The sequence below is a fragment of the Saccoglossus kowalevskii genome, chromosome 11, assembly GCF_978046115.1.
Source record: "Saccoglossus kowalevskii chromosome 11, keSacKowa6.1, whole genome shotgun sequence".
Lineage (NCBI taxonomy): Eukaryota > Metazoa > Hemichordata > Enteropneusta > Harrimaniidae > Saccoglossus > Saccoglossus kowalevskii.
In genome coordinates this window covers 10,632,794-10,648,986 of record NC_140651.1, presented here as the reverse complement: position 1 = coordinate 10,648,986, position 16,193 = coordinate 10,632,794, and the positions used below count along the sequence as shown (strand labels likewise).

General features: G+C 36.1%; 3 long non-coding RNA genes across 3 annotated transcripts; all 3 read left to right on the top strand.

Moving 5' to 3' along the window:
* The first annotated feature begins 2,731 nt into the window (after positions 1 to 2,731).
* Positions 2,732 to 6,759, top strand: LOC144349391 (uncharacterized). The gene is made up of 4 exons (XR_013419933.2): positions 2,732 to 2,812; positions 3,526 to 3,623; positions 5,253 to 5,331; positions 6,076 to 6,759. It is a non-coding gene; the product is annotated as an uncharacterized LOC144349391 (long non-coding RNA).
* Positions 6,760 to 8,771: 2,012 nt separating this feature from the next.
* Positions 8,772 to 11,257, top strand: LOC146736177 (uncharacterized). The gene is made up of 2 exons (XR_014930901.1): positions 8,772 to 8,830; positions 11,163 to 11,257. It is a non-coding gene; the product is annotated as an uncharacterized LOC146736177 (long non-coding RNA).
* Positions 11,258 to 12,081: 824 nt separating this feature from the next.
* LOC102810226 (uncharacterized) lies at positions 12,082 to 15,487 on the top strand. The gene is made up of 4 exons (XR_438057.2): positions 12,082 to 12,153; positions 12,905 to 13,002; positions 14,197 to 14,275; positions 14,928 to 15,487. It is a non-coding gene; the product is annotated as an uncharacterized LOC102810226 (long non-coding RNA).
* Positions 15,488 to 16,193: the final 706 nt, after the last annotated feature.

Genomic DNA, 16,193 nt, shown 5'->3' with positions numbered 1-16,193 from the left:
ATAATAAACACAAGCTGTACAAGAGTAATCTCGTGTGTCCTTGTGTATTTCTTATATGGTGTTAAAAACGAGATATTTTTTTTATTAACTAAGTAGACGAGATGGAAGGTCTAAAAAAACCCGAGTCCACTGAGGCTAGATGCTAATATTGCGCTCAACTCATACTGGGAGAAGTGGAAAAAGCGTTTTGAATAGTAAGCAACCGTCATTGGATTGTCGGCAAAAGATAGAGCCCTACAGTGCGCCACACTGCTAGAGACCACTCAACTTAATTTCATGAAACTTTAATTACTTTCGCGGACGATGAAAAAGATAAGATGCAACCTCTCCACTTAATTTACTCAGGCTACTTTGAAATTGAAATGCTGGAAGATATCACATCACACACAGTGATTCAACTCATTAAAGGACGGCAGTCGTCGTGCCGCGTCCTGTTCGATATGGGACTCATAGCGACGTATACAGCGCGTGTAAAATACATTGTTTATTTACATTAAATTCGAACACGCGCTGCGCGACGACCACCACGCTTTAAGAAAATATTTGCTCGCCATGGCATCCCCTAGAAACTACTGACGGAAAATGGCCCACAATACATTAGCAAAGATTTCCGACATTTTGCTAATAAATAGGGATTTAGCCATAAAACATCCAGTTCACGTTATCCGGTCAAAAGGTTTAGCGGAAAGAACCATTCAGACAACATTCTCAAAAAAGCTTTGTTCGTATATCGTGATAGTCCACGTGGTGATGGACTACAAACACCAGCACAATTATTATACGACAGAAAATTACGTGCACAATTACCAGTAATCTCCAAAGTTTTAAACCCTAAAGTACAAAATAAAGAATTCGTACACGACGCGTTGATGAAACGCAAATAAACTACAAAGTACTATCATGATCAACACGCGCAACTGTATGCGCATGCGTCAGATAATAAGCGCAAGCTATACAAGTTTCAGTAATCATGTGTGTCCGTGTGTATTTCTTGCAGTAACGTTTAAGTTGAAAATAAGGCGCCAAAACAAAGCTAATTTGCATCAATTTGCTGAGTTTGAAATTAAGTTCCGTAATCAGTACATTGTATTCACGAGAAATAACATTTCTTAAAGTTGTTCATTTTAATCCCAACTGAGTTTAAATACTGTGATGCGACTTTTCGGTGATTTTTTTAATAATTTGAAGAGAAAAATTACTACTTGAACAACGTCATTGATTGCAACATTATTTTAATACCACAACAGTTATACGCGTGTCACTATTCTAGTTTTTGACTACTGATTCTTCATTTGAATTGAACGTAACTCCAATTAATGCTATAGAACCTTGGTCGCATTTCATTCTCGGATATTACCGTGCATAGATGTTGCATCCCGTAAATCATAAATCGGAGGAAAAATAGGTATTTTGATTAGCTGAGACGCATTTCAATGGACTTTATTACAAACAATGCATTGCGCAAATTTCACATGGAAATTCCACATTGTGCTCTCGCAATTATATAAATCGCGCCCTCTATTGGTTTGTTTACATCAAACAAAAAAGTGACACACACTTGTTGACATGAGACCCACAGTCATATTGCATGTTCTTTCCCGAAATGTACACACTTGGTTTACACGCTCTCGCACAAAACTCCTGGTCGTTGATTTCAACCTCTCGGGATTCTCAGCAATGTTGTCCTCTTAAAAGTGTCCTTTCATCATAGACATAAACGCTCACTGATTGGTGCAATAAATGTAAATTCTCCAATCAATGGGCGCCGCCTGTGTGTTCCCGTGATTCATCGCGGGAAGATGACTGTGAACTAATGGCGATGTTACTGACATGAACGGATTAAATATGTACCCCTATAATGGTTCGACACATAAATGAACATATACTCAGATTTAGAGTCGAATTTAGAACGTCAGAACCATGATATATGAGTAGTTTAGACCGGCTTGAATAAATTTAAACTAGTCTCGTCTGAACACAAACACGCATACACAGGCGTAGCACACTTGTATAGAACGATATTATAATTAGAAAAAAATTAACATCTTCATTATCGTTGTATTTTTTGGTATTATTAATAATAATATGCGTTGAAGCCCGAGATATCGAGACACTACGTCCCCATGGTTACGTTATTTGGATACACGCATACTAATTTATTATTTTAATATAATTTTTTACAGGCAAATGCGCATAGCCCTGTGTTCTACCAGGAACGTCGACGAGAATACTTGCTTGGATTTTAATAAACGACAGATGGAATAGATATTTTTGATATTAATACCCCATATATAAGTGTGATGGTATTCAGCAGAGGTATGTTGATTAATTATATTTTTAATAGCTATAATTATACACCATCAAAGATGCTGGGGGCATATTATTACACATAGTACGTATCGGTCACGTGGGCCGACGTTTCTCATCCAATCCGTTGGCGGCGTTTCCGGGTTTGCTCGTGACTACATGATGTTGCATTGTGTAAACAAATGTTTTCATCGGAATAAAACGTTTTGCAGTTGAAAAGAAAAAAGTCGCCTTTAAGTTCAACAATACTATCAAACCACCCGTTGAGAATATGTTGCGTTGGACAACTAAGGGGAATTAGAAGCAAAATATGAAGCCAAATTTATTATTAGTGACTACCAGCAGTTTGGAGCGGCCATATGGACCACTTGTTCTATTTTTGACAATCTAGTGTTTGCATAGCTATATATGACTAGCCTAAATCGTGGTACTCATTATTTTACAACTTGATTCTACCAACACATCCCAATCTGCTCCGACAGCGTAGACGTGTTTTGTTCAGAAGGTGAGAACATTTTCATTCTTGTTTTTTTTTTCGGTAGACTAAGTGTGATTTTACAAGTTGTTTTTCCTATAAGTACATATAGTTAATACGGTCATCTAGTCATCTGGTACGCATCTTATGTTCTTAATTCTATGCACGTACTGACGCCAAATTACATTCGGTGGTAATGACTGTGATGCACTGCCCAGTGAAACGTTTGAATCGTTCAAACAAAACACACCTATAACATATAGTTAATTCTTTAAAGTTTTTCGAGACAGTTTCAACTTTTGCGATTTAACAAGATATATATTGAATAGTTACCAAGGACTCCGATTACCTGCTGCATTTTTTTGTTTATATATTATATTTATCGGTTCTAGCAGCTTTCACCAATCTTGGTAAGCATGTTTGATGTGTCTGTGTGTTCTTAGTTTATCTTTATCACTGGTATGCCTCAGAGTTCTTTCATAAGTTGTCGATCATATAGTGTTTTTTTTTCTCTAAATAATTTTGCTATTGATTGCTATGATTTTGTTAGTTTTGATATTTTTTGATAAATTATTAAGAATTGCGTTTCTACTTCCACGCTTGAATATTTAATGAAGCGTGTTGTTTGTGTGCAAGATACACTTATATTATTTGATGAAAATGTCCAGTAAATCGTCTTCCGGTGCCACCATGCACACATTAACGAAGCTGTTATTGTTATTATATTTTTTCTTACGTTCTAGAATAATATTAACCAAAGATGGATTCTAAGAAAATGGTCTTATTCTGTTTGGTGGTTTGTATTCTCGCTTTCGCCGCCACAGAGGGCGAAGCTCGCATGGTACGTTCACTTTCATTTGTTGAACCCTATGAAGTCCATGATTAAAACTTATCTTAATGACTTGTAGGTGTGGCCAATTTCTTAAACATAAGATTACTTTCCACACAACAATATTCTTATTTCCTGCATCAAGTCAAAACAACGGGCCAAAGTGTTTTCACATTCACCATCGTATTACTTATTCTGGTCTTAGTAATATTTAGTCAACACTCCAAATTCGTATTTCTTAAGGGGCTGCTCTTAAAGGGTGGGGGCAAGTCAGTATTGTGCGCGAAAAGAAGAGCCGCTTACTTTCCTTATGTTTCGGGGTTTTCAATTTAAAAATTGGAGGATTTTGTGAAAAAGAAGTTGTAGATGGCAAGGTTCAATGCATTAAATGCAAAAATGCATTATGTTAAAGAATCCGAAACTGTGAATAAAAAAACGACATGTAGATGTTAATAAAATAGTTGCATTACGAGTTTAAAGTGCCTGTGATATGGATGCTATTTTCACGCCTAAAATTATCCATTGATACCTAAATATTATTAATTTTTATGTTTCTAAGCATGAATTATTTTTTTAAGTGAAAAAATGTGTTTTAAACTCAATCTACGGCAACTTTATTTTTGTGTATTTTAAAACGAGGCTCCTCATTAGCTTCTTATTTGCATACAGAAATTCCCCTTGTGACGTCAGAAGGGGAAGTCGCATGGCAGCTTGCATTGCAGATACGTGTAAAAAAGGCAAATTTCTTGTGCAGTTTTCTCGTCTTTGACTAAATTTTCACTTACGTACTTGTTCGTCGAGGGGAAATAGACCATAATGAACACATACTATCAATTTTTGTTGCATGGGGGTTGGGTTAGATGCGAAATATGTCCGTTCTGGTGTGGCTGGTCACCGTGATCGTCACCGACACCGGCGCACGTTTGTAAACTGTTGCTGGACAAAATAGAATTTGACGTCGGAATTATCTCGTTATTTAGCAGGTTACTAGGCACGTCGCTACACTGTTTTATTTCATCGATCGTCTGAGTAAAACTTTCAAAATTAAAATAAAAGAGAACATATTTTGACATTCAAAAGCATTAGACTATCGTGATCACTGTAAAATAATTAAAAAAACGACAAATCACAGTTACTAAATAAATAAAAGCCGCGTGGAAATAAATTGAAATTTTGTTGAAATAGGTGAACGCGTCGGGTCAGGACGAGGGCAAGTGCGTTAAAAGCGGCGTTTAATTGGATAACAAAAATAATCGAGATCGACACACATACAGACAAATTCAGAGTGGATTCGAGTTAGCGTGATCCATGGCGTGTTTGTCATAATTATAACATCATATCACAGTCCCTCTATCACAGATACCAGTGTTATTACGGCTCAGGGGTATGACTTCCTCTCACATTTTCGGAAATCCGGAAACAGTCGACCGTTTCAGGATAGGTGGGCGTGGCTACAACACGATCAATATCCCAAATTTACTTGGATACGAGTAATCATTTTCAGTAAAAAAATTAATAACTGCCCATTTCAGTGGGACACAGATCTAAAATGGGAAACGTGAGGGTGGGCATTGCACAGGCACTTTAAGGTGTGATTGTAATTGCTGCATCTAACAATGTTTTTTTCTAATCCCTCCATAGAGTCACATTCCAGGGAAGGTGCATTCACGCTTAACCGCACCCGGGGCTGGTCTACACAGCGTCCATCGTCGAGACTCTGGTAAGCTTAATCAAATTATATCTTTAAAGGGTGGCAATCGTCGTGCCGCGTCCTGTTCGATATGGGACTCATAGCGACGTATACAACGCGTGTAAAACACTTTGTTTATTTACATGAAATTCGAACACGTGAATGAATGTATCCTACATGTGAATGAATTTATCCGTTTTAAAAAAAAAATGTACTCCAGGTTAATATGTTTTATGTTAAGGCGGGGGAGTCGTCACCTGCGCATGCGTCAGATGGCCATAGCGTGTCATTGTTTACAAACAAACTATTCAAAAAACACATTTAGTTCGGTGACCATATATTTTTATTTCAGAATTTTGAACATTAGAGTAACATAACCTCTCGAGCTGGACTTCTAGGATTTCTGAATATTTTTTAATTGTAACAAACTACCTTAATTAGTAAAAAAAAATGTGTGAGGTCACTAGCCTACATTTGAAAACAGGGTGCCACATAATGCTGTTTCATGTTACCCCATAATTATAGCCTCTTTGTAATTCATAAACCAATGATACGACTTTGTTCACTTGTACATGACACTAACAGTCTTTAATGAGTTGCGAACAAAACTGAAAAAAAAATTCAACCTTTTGGTCTTTTCGGGCCATTTTTGAGCCAGAAAATGTCCTCAACATTAATCTTTGTGGGACCAGTTATCAACCTAAAATTCAGGGCTCGTTTCGATTTGAAAGCATAGTACGGTAAACTAACGTTATACATGTTTGTCCATTACAGATGACTCGTCATCGTCAGAAGAAGGCACTGAATCGCCGGATGAATAGTCTCTCTTTCTGTATTTGATTGGGCGACGAACATCAATGTATCTAAATAAGTGTAATATAAATATGGGGTTTGGTATAGCCATCATAAAACTACAACCACATTTAGCCATAAAACTATTACAAAATGGTAAAAAAAAATGCATATTCCACCATCACACCAAAAGATGTCTACGCTGAATTTGCCTTAGCTACCACGAGTGAAATCCACACCGTATTAGGACACCATCTTGGTTCATCTCTTTCAGTGTTGGCAATATATTCAAGTAGTTTTTCATTTCTTGTATGATAATTTGGGTTGAAAAAAAACTTATTTGGTTTATTAGAAGTGAATATAACTGTAAAGCAAAGACGCTTTGGAATTATACCAGGCTAAAATCTAAATGCTATGTAAACTACTAGATGTAAATAGGAATGATTGTGTCATAGCAATGGTTTTGAAAATGGACGTTGACATGGTATCAAGTAACACATTGATAATTCGTTACAAGAACATTCTGAAGCATGCCAGTAGAATCGTGTGATGAATATTTATAACATATCCCACTGTATTGTATTGTATACGTATAGTGGTGTTTGCTGGTACCACGTGGAGTCCATATGTATATTAATCTAATAATAAACACAGGTAATGAAATGACATGGTCTCTGTACTTTTTCGATGTAAGAGTTTATTAGAGTGCGTGTGCGCATACATTGTATGCACGTATCATCAAGTTTTGCATTATTATTACATTATTCCTTTTTTTTTTTTTTTTTTTTATTATATGACCTTTTTGTTTGGATTGTTGCCCTTATTTTGTTGTTGTTGTTGATCTATCCCATAAGTTATATATTGTTTCTCTCTTTGGGAATCTTCAAGTTGTTCACCGCACTGGACTGCTCATCAGTGTCGGGACAGTTCCGTCTGTGGTGGTCTGTACTTCGTTGATAACAATCTTTACAAATGTGTTTCTATTTTTCAACTTGGACACTTGGCATTAAAGCGGGAGAGTCGTTACCTGCGCATGCGTCAAGTGGCCACAGCATGTCATTGTTTACATTGTTTTAGCGTGTGTTGTTATCGTCGTTTGGGACTCAATTCCCGCGCGTGCGCAGGTGACGACCCTCCCGCTTTAACCTTTCAGATATCCGTATCATTTCAATATACTCTTTCTATTCGATCTTTTTGTGCGTTCATTTCGGCATTTTCAAAATCAACGTCAACTTCCATGGTATAAATTACATACGAATAATACGGATCTTCCAATCTTTCTTCTTTCGAAGCTGGTTTGTCCTGTGCTAGACCACGTTGTGATATTTTAGTGACGTCATGAATACAATCATCACTGCAGGTAGCTTCCTAGTTTTGCTTAAGGGTCTTATTGTGTTTTCGAATATAACAAAAAACATGAAAATGTATAAAATACGAAATAATGCATTTTTCGCGATCTTTCCATTGTTTCGCGTTTGGCTATTTTAATGCATTTATTTTTTCTTAATTTTTGCGTTTAAAAAAAATAAGACTTGATGCGGGTCTAGTAGCTTCTCTGGGTTTTTTTTATCGTGCGGTGAAGCTTCTTCGACCATTCGAATATGAACACGGTTATTAAATCGTAACCGTCAGCAAAATGACGTCTAATGTTGACGAACCATGTACAAATACATACAAATAGAAGAACTTCTTTCAGATCAACAGCAGCATGTTTTCGAAGCACAGTCAAAACGTGGAATCCCATCAACGTAACTTACTTTAGATCCAAGAAAGACACCCCATGTTCATACCAAATAAATACCAACACGTGCACAAAACCAGTTAGCAAATCATAATGTGTTGTGCCTTCTATTACACTGTGTATATCTGCCAGGACTATATGAAAAACGTGGCTGAAGCATGACTGAATCAAGTTAATGATATTTATACGGGATCTTTATTCTTGCACATAAATCCGTTTTTAATAAATGAAAAACGGTTACCCCGGACAGATAAATCTATCGCATATTTATATACCCTGATTTTACTTGGATAGTTAAAAAGCATGACCCATTGGTCTATGTCGTTATAGTATTCGTAGTAAACTACAAGTTTCGACATATCTCGTGTGTTGACTGGTTTTGAGATAACATTTCCCATTCACTCAGGTTCCGGGTTGCTCGCCGGGACCGTGACGTCATAACATTCTGGTATTGCGATTTGTATACAAGTTTTTCTAAGTTATTTTCATTTTCTGCTAATCATAATGCATCTATACTGCCTGAATAGCAATAGCAATAAGTTGCAGCAACATTAACGTGGCAGATACGCTGGTTGGTTTAGTATCAATTTTAACCCAAGCATTGTGGATGTGCGTACGTCGACTCACATTGACAAATCGTAAACTAAACGATGATGTGGTTGCGAACAAAATAATATTTCTAGATTGATGAATAATAATATTGGTACGTACTACAAATGCACAGAACATGCGCAATTGCGTCACGATCATTATTATTTGTTAGTTGCTGTTAGGAATATGTTTCGATGGACAGTTAAGAGAATCGGAGGCAAAATGCCGACCAGTCCCAGATCTTACTCAATATTACCGGTACCAGCATTTGGAGTGGTCATATGGTTCATCTGTTCTATATTCGACAATGACTAAGATAAAAACTAATGCTTACATCGTACGGCGCGGTGAACATTCCTGTCGACAACCCGTAATCAGTTCTGATAAACGTAGTCTGCTGAAAAGGTAAGAACGTTTTACTTCTTGTTTGTCACTTTGACGATTTTACAAGTTGGTCGTCTACTAGCCAGCCTGAATGGTCACACCCTAACATAAGCTCGTTCAGATTAACTCCTTCGCGGTGTTGGTTTTGTGTCGAGTCTCAAATGTCTCAAAAACTGTTCAGAGTATGGCGTTAGTTGAGACTGATTTACGCTAATCGCGGTGACGTCATCAATATACGCGCTGACTTCATCAATATAACAAAATAAAGTGAGGTGAAAGAAGCGTGAAAGATGACAAAACGACCGATCGATAACAACTAGTTATATAATTGAAACAGTAACCACTTTATCTATTCATATCTTATATGCAGCTCATTGCCACAATCGAGTTATTTCCCAAAATTCCAAACCAACGCTCCCTGAATGCGATTCAGAAACATGCTATTACACGTTCTAACGCCGAATCACGTCATTATGTTGGAATGGTGCACTGTCGTGTTAAAACTTTAAATCAAACGGAACACCTCTACTGTATTCTGATTCATGGCTGTTGAACACATCATATTAGTTACGATTTATACGGTATCGTATACTCTGTACTAGTATGCAGTTATTGAGTTTTAAACCATTTTGGCTGGTTAATCCAACAAGTTGGCTTTTCAATTTTCAAAACTATCAATGATTTAGTGTGATTATCCATGGACGATAACAGTTTTAGTTAACCCGTGATGTGACTTGGCTGATATGATATGATATATGATATGATATGACATGATTCAGTCACCGAACGACTGTGTACATTTCGTTTCTTTGGACAGACCATTAATTAGTTAATGCTCCTAATTTTGATATAGTTGGATTTTTACTTCAACGTGCATCTTTTCACCAGTCCTGTTCGATATGGGACTCATAGCGTAGTATACAACGCGTGTAAAATACATTGTTTATTTACATGAAATTCGAACACGCGCTGCGCGATGACCACCGCGCTTTAAGCAATGGTGCATGAACAACGGTCGACTGGTTACAGAATGTGTAAAATCATTATACGAAAAATTAAAGACAAACAAGATAAAAACGCTCTCACCTTCTGAACATGTTTATCGGAACTGATTACGAGTTGTTGACGAGATCGTAAAATAATGTGAACGACAATGACTGATTTATGCACTATATACAGTTACGTCAGCGACAAGATTGCCTGATGAATAATAGGTGGTCATATGGTTACTCTAAATGCTGGTACAATGTATTATTAAATAATATTTTGGGGATCATTAACATTTTGCTTCCGATTAAAATAGTTTAACGAAACATATTCACTACAACGACTGGTTTGATAGTGTTCTTTTGTTACCTTAAAATAAAAAAATAATAATTGTTAAATGTTTTATTTCGATGTTGTATATTGATATAAACAAGATTAAAATTCATCGAAAATTTAAAAAGGTTGTTTTAATTTTAGCAAACAAACTTATATTCGCGACGCAACTACGCATGCTCTGTGCATTCATGGTATGTACCAATAATCGCAAGCACATGTGTGTTTTTCATCGGTCATCGATCTAACATTATTTTGTTCGCACCGAAAACATCGTTTACGAGCTGTCAATAAAGTCGACTTATGCACATGCGCAGTACATGTGTTAATATCGGTCTGACCAACCAATTCAAGCAGTATAAATGTAACTAGCAGAAAATTAGCAGAAGATTATCAAAAAAAAATGAGAATAATTTTTACAATTTAATAATAAATTTATTGTTTTAATTTTTACACACATCGCAATCTCATAAATGACGTCACACTTATGGAGTGGATGGGAAATCAGTCAATACACGAGATGTACCGGAAGTTGTAGTTCACTACGAATATCTCATATCGGAGTACCACAAATCTTTAATAGAGAACACGGTTTGTTTGATTTCCTTGCCTCTATGGCGTAGTTTTGTTTTTTCACCTCCACTCCATAAACAGAAACGGGCAAAATATTCACAACATTCTGCGAATCTGTACATAAATAAAATAGGAAATTAATTTCATTTCTGCATGATAATACATCTATCTGATTATTACGTAACAACCCCTACATGCAGTGTTATTTAATTGTTCCAGTCACAAAATACTTGAAACATGCATAATATGACCAGTAGATTCATATCTCCCGCTTTAAAGAGTTGTTCAACAGCTCGTGCAAACCATAGATACTCAGATGCACGTGGTTTAATACATATCACCGAGCCATGTAACGATTGAAATGTATACATTTGGACCGGGGGCTTATTGTATTTATTATTTTTGTATTATATAGCCATTTATATATTTTTATGTTTTTTTTTTTAATTTGAATTGTAAGCGAGTATGGGATGATACCTACAGTGATCGTTGTATTGATGACGTCACTGAAATGCTACTTGGTCTAACATATGGCAAACCAGCCGCCTACGAAAAGAGGAAGAATGAAGATCCGTTCGTATATAGATATACCACAGGAGTTGATGTTGATTTTGAAAAAAGCCGAATTGAACTTAAGGGTTAAATTTATTAAACGCCGCGAATATCTGAAACGAACAAAACAAGTGGCCAAGTTTGAGGTACATGGCATCACAGTCAGCAGTCTCCGGATAAACAGTAAGGTCACTATAAAGTTTCATAACAAGAAAAGCCCTTTTAACTTGATGAATCTAACAGTGCGGTGGTCGTCGCGCAGCGCTTGTTCGAATTTCATGTAAATAAACAATGTATTTTACACGCGTTGTATACGTCGCTATGAGTCCCATATCGAACAGGATGCGACGCGACGACTGCCGCCCTGTATTTAAATCTACCGTGTGTATCAACATACAACATAGGAAAAAAATACATGTATTTAACAATTTGAACTATACAATTTTTAGTAGATAATTCAAGTTCAACATCACTACCAAACTAGCCGTTGAGAATACTGCTAGAAATTTTCGCGATATCAAAATTTATTGGCATTCGCGAAGAAAAAAATGTGCGAAAGCCGCTGAGACTCCGTGTCGTAGAACGGAACTCCGGAGAAATTCTGACTGCTACAAAGTTTTCACAATTTTTACTGAATCGCGAACATTTGTCCCGTTTTGTGCAATATGTTGCGTTGGACAATTAGAGGATCGGAAGCAATATAGACTAATCCCAAAATATGATTAAATAATACCAGCGTCTGTATTGACCATATGCCAACCTGTTATTTATTCGACAATGTGGTGGTTTGAATAACTATATATAGAGCTTACATCGCACACCGCGGTACACATTCTTGTACAGCTTCGATTCTTTCAACAATTTGTAGTCAGTTCGGATAAACGTGTTCCATTCAGAAGGTGCGACCGTTTTTTTAATCTCATTTGTCTTTTCCGTATTTAAGTTTTACAGTTTTTTTTTTTTTCCATTACTCAACGAGTCATCTTGAAGGGTCACATCCTGACACATTCTGTAACCAATCATTGATTTGTCATCTGATGCGCTCGTTGTTCAGATTGTCATCTTTGGGGATGTTTTTTTTTTTTCTTTTTTTTTTGATGACCAGTCTCAATATACTGGAATACTATATATCAGTTTGTGCTAATTACAGTGAGGTTATCGACAGAAGTATAATAACAAAACCATGCTTAGAAGACGGAAGAAGGGATTCCCTGGCCGATGTCAAGAAGTAAACAGCGTGTGGACGACTGGCTATTAATACTTTGATAGGGTCACTGTAGTTACGGCGTTTAAAAGAATAGAAACAACCTTGTCTGTCGGTTTGCTCAATGTCCTGCGTACATGGTACTCCCAACGGTTCTCACACAATTCATTACCAAAGGAGTTCTTCCCCCAAATCTACAACAAACGATCTCTGAACAATAAGCACACGAACAACGAACTATTTCAAGTTATCTCTTATTCCACGGCTATAAACTAAGCGATTGTATGTTATTTGCCAAATTAATTAATTATTAGGTGTTGTGTATTTAGTATTTTTGTATATTCAGGTGTACCCGAGTTATTTCTTCAGTCATCGAGAGATGTCCAATAGATCGTCTTTTATTATACAAATATTTGAAACAGTTTATCCTTTTTGTTACTTTCTAGATTAGTGCTGACTAAAGATGGACTCTAAGAAAATAGCCTTGCTCTGTTTAGTGGTTTGTATCCTCGCCTTCACCGACACAGAGGGCGCACCTCGCATGGTATGTTGAAATTATATTCTTGACATGGGTGCGACCAAGTTTATATACGATAGGTAGTACTGCACAAAGCAATGTGTTTGTATTTGGGTGGAGTTCCTTTTCGCGTACAACATGGAACTTAACATATGCTGTTGTTTCCCTCATTTGTACAAGATCTAAAATGTCCACCGATTTATAGTGTACAAATCGCGAGAAGACCCCCCAGTGCTCCCGTTATAGATAATCACAATAAATTACAAGGACGCGATTCGAATAATAACAGCGTAAATATTCATATTCCATTTGCTAGTACACATAAAAGCTTTTGTCATAAATTATAACTCAGATTGATTTAAAATCTGTCTCCAAATTCGAGGTATTCATATAACTTTTATTAAGGTGAAGAGTAAATTGGGACATTCTTTATAATTAGCTGTGTTGTGGGAGCACTGTATGTATATAGAATAGAACTATACGTTTCAAGTCATTGACTCGACATGGGAATAAGTTATGGAAAATATATAAAAACCTATGACCAATCGCGGCCATCTCATAATGATCGAAAATAAACAATATTACATATCATCTAACACACCCCTTTAGCCCTTCGAGTGTTTCGGGTTTTATCAATGTAAATGCGAATACGTTCCATTTGTCTTTTTGACATATAACAGTGTTAAAATTAATTTCGTTGCATTGACGCGTTTAGCCAAGCAGTAGAAGGCGTGATGAATAATGTCTACCAAATATGAACCATGAATATTCGATATTACTTATCACATAACACCCTTTACTCTTTTGACCATTTTGATGTTCGCATCGCGTAGATACGCGCGACGATATTTAATCTATCATGGACTGACCATTAAAACTACGGGAGGATGAGGCAGAGACAATTTCATTAAACAAATATTAAACAATAAACACTAGTTCGAGAAATAATAACAAGTATATTTACAAAACAATACCCTAAAACTAAAAAAATTGTATGATTGGTCAAAAGAAGTGGGTATGAACCAGTCGGATCCTCTAAAGCCGCGCCCGAATCACTATGTTTTATAAAATAATTTGAAAATACACATGTTTTGCGTTCGAAAAATTTAAATGAACTGATCATCTGGAGTATATTTTCTGGATACCTAATTTGTAATAGTACGAGTTTAAGTTATGATTATAATTGCTGTATCTGATAGTGTTTTTCTAATCCTACCATAGAGTCACATTCCAGGGAAGGTGCATTCACAATTTGCTGCACCCGGGGCTGGTCTACACAGCGTCCATCGTCGAGACTCTGGTAAGCTTAATCAAATTATATCTTTAAGGTAGATCTCTACACACAAATAAAAATACCTCGGGAGAAAATATACAGAATTTATAATTTATTTATAATATTCGATATGGATTCTATGTGATGCGTCATGTCTATGGGAAGCGAGTAAAATAAAATGTTTGTTCACATCACAGTGTTCACATACAACTAGTATCGTAGTGCATTGTTTGTTTGTTTTGTATTCCGCTACCCTTATTTTGTTTGTGGACTGCATGGGTTTGTCTGCTTGGGTGTTACTAGCCTGACAAGTTGGCGTAGGTGGCGCCCTGGACTGCTGCGAACCTTGTCAGGGTGTTACACTCAACAACGAAGCACCTACGTGATGTAAATGGGTCGCATGGGAAACGGGTGCGAAAACGATCGCTCACAACATCGACATTGATATAACATTTTGTCATAAAAAGAGGGTTTTCGTTTTCAGAAATTTACTGTTTGTGTTGTTACTTTTCTTTGCCGTTTTCGTTTTTGTTTTGTGTGACCATTTTTGTCGTTTTTGTCGATATTACAAATATAAATCGCGAGCAACTACACAATCAGAGTTTTCTGTTTCAACTCAGAGATGATTCCGCTTCGAAAACGATAAGCTAATAATATCTTACATGTAATGTTATTACAGAAATGGGCTCTTCAGAAGAAGGCACTGAATCTCCGGACGAATAATCGGTCTTGACAAATTTGATTGGGCGATGAACATCAATATATCTAAATATATAATTCATTATAAATACAATAGAACTAGTTATACAACCATAGTTAAGAACTAATACTTGCTTACAATAATATTGCGTAAAAACTTGCAATCGATAAAATAATTTCTTCATAGTTATGAAAACATGCATAGTCGAGCATCACACTAGAAGAGGACTATACTGAAATGAATAATTTCCATAGCAACCCACAAATCACTAGGAATATCATTTATTAAGTCATTTTATGTAAGATTCTCATGACTTGTATGTAGTTGAAAGGGAAATTTGAAAAACAGAAATGTTTAGAGAATATGGCTCATAATTCGAATGTTGTTAAACAAAATATTCCAGCGTAAAATTTACAACATAATATGACTCAATATGGTTAGGAGTTTGTCTGTTTTATTAGTGTATGTATACAAATATTGTTAGTAGTAATATATTCAAGTAGTTTTTCATTCCTTAAATAGATGATTTATGCTAGAAATTCTCATTTCTTTCATTTAAAGTGCGTATATAAATGTTAAGCAGTTCTAATTTAAGTACAGTATACTATTTAGTAAATGCATTTCTAGTAGAGTAAGTATGGTACGACATTGATCAGTCACGCATGAATTAGCACATGTTCATTTTAGAAATGTACACACATGCTCTCGTAGTATAAACAGAGTACGTACTTTCGTGAAATGACAATGGCTAATTCATGCGTGACTGATGTCATGTATAAAATTGAGTCAAGCCACGTTCGCATGAGGAGACTAACGTGTAATGTTAAAACGCTCAACATCGAATTGAAGAATATGTAAAATAGCATATATTTATAAATGGATATTGCCATGGTAATTAACAATACAATTTTGATGTCTATTACAAGACCCTACTACAGCATAATGGTTGAAAGTTCCGAAATATAGAATCGTAGAATGAATATTGAATAAATAAGTATTCTATAGCTATGTAAATTATGTATAGATACCACTGTAATGTAGTGTACAGGGTTTTGTTCTCTTGTATCTAGTTTAGTTCATATGTATATATTAAACACAAAGCATGACATAGTCCCTGTATGTTTTCAATGTAAGATAACTACAGCGTGTGCATATACCGCCTGATACCGGGTATACTGTATTTACACATTAGCAAGAACAAAATGCAACAAGTCATTGTCAATGACATGTCCCCGTTCCGTTCAT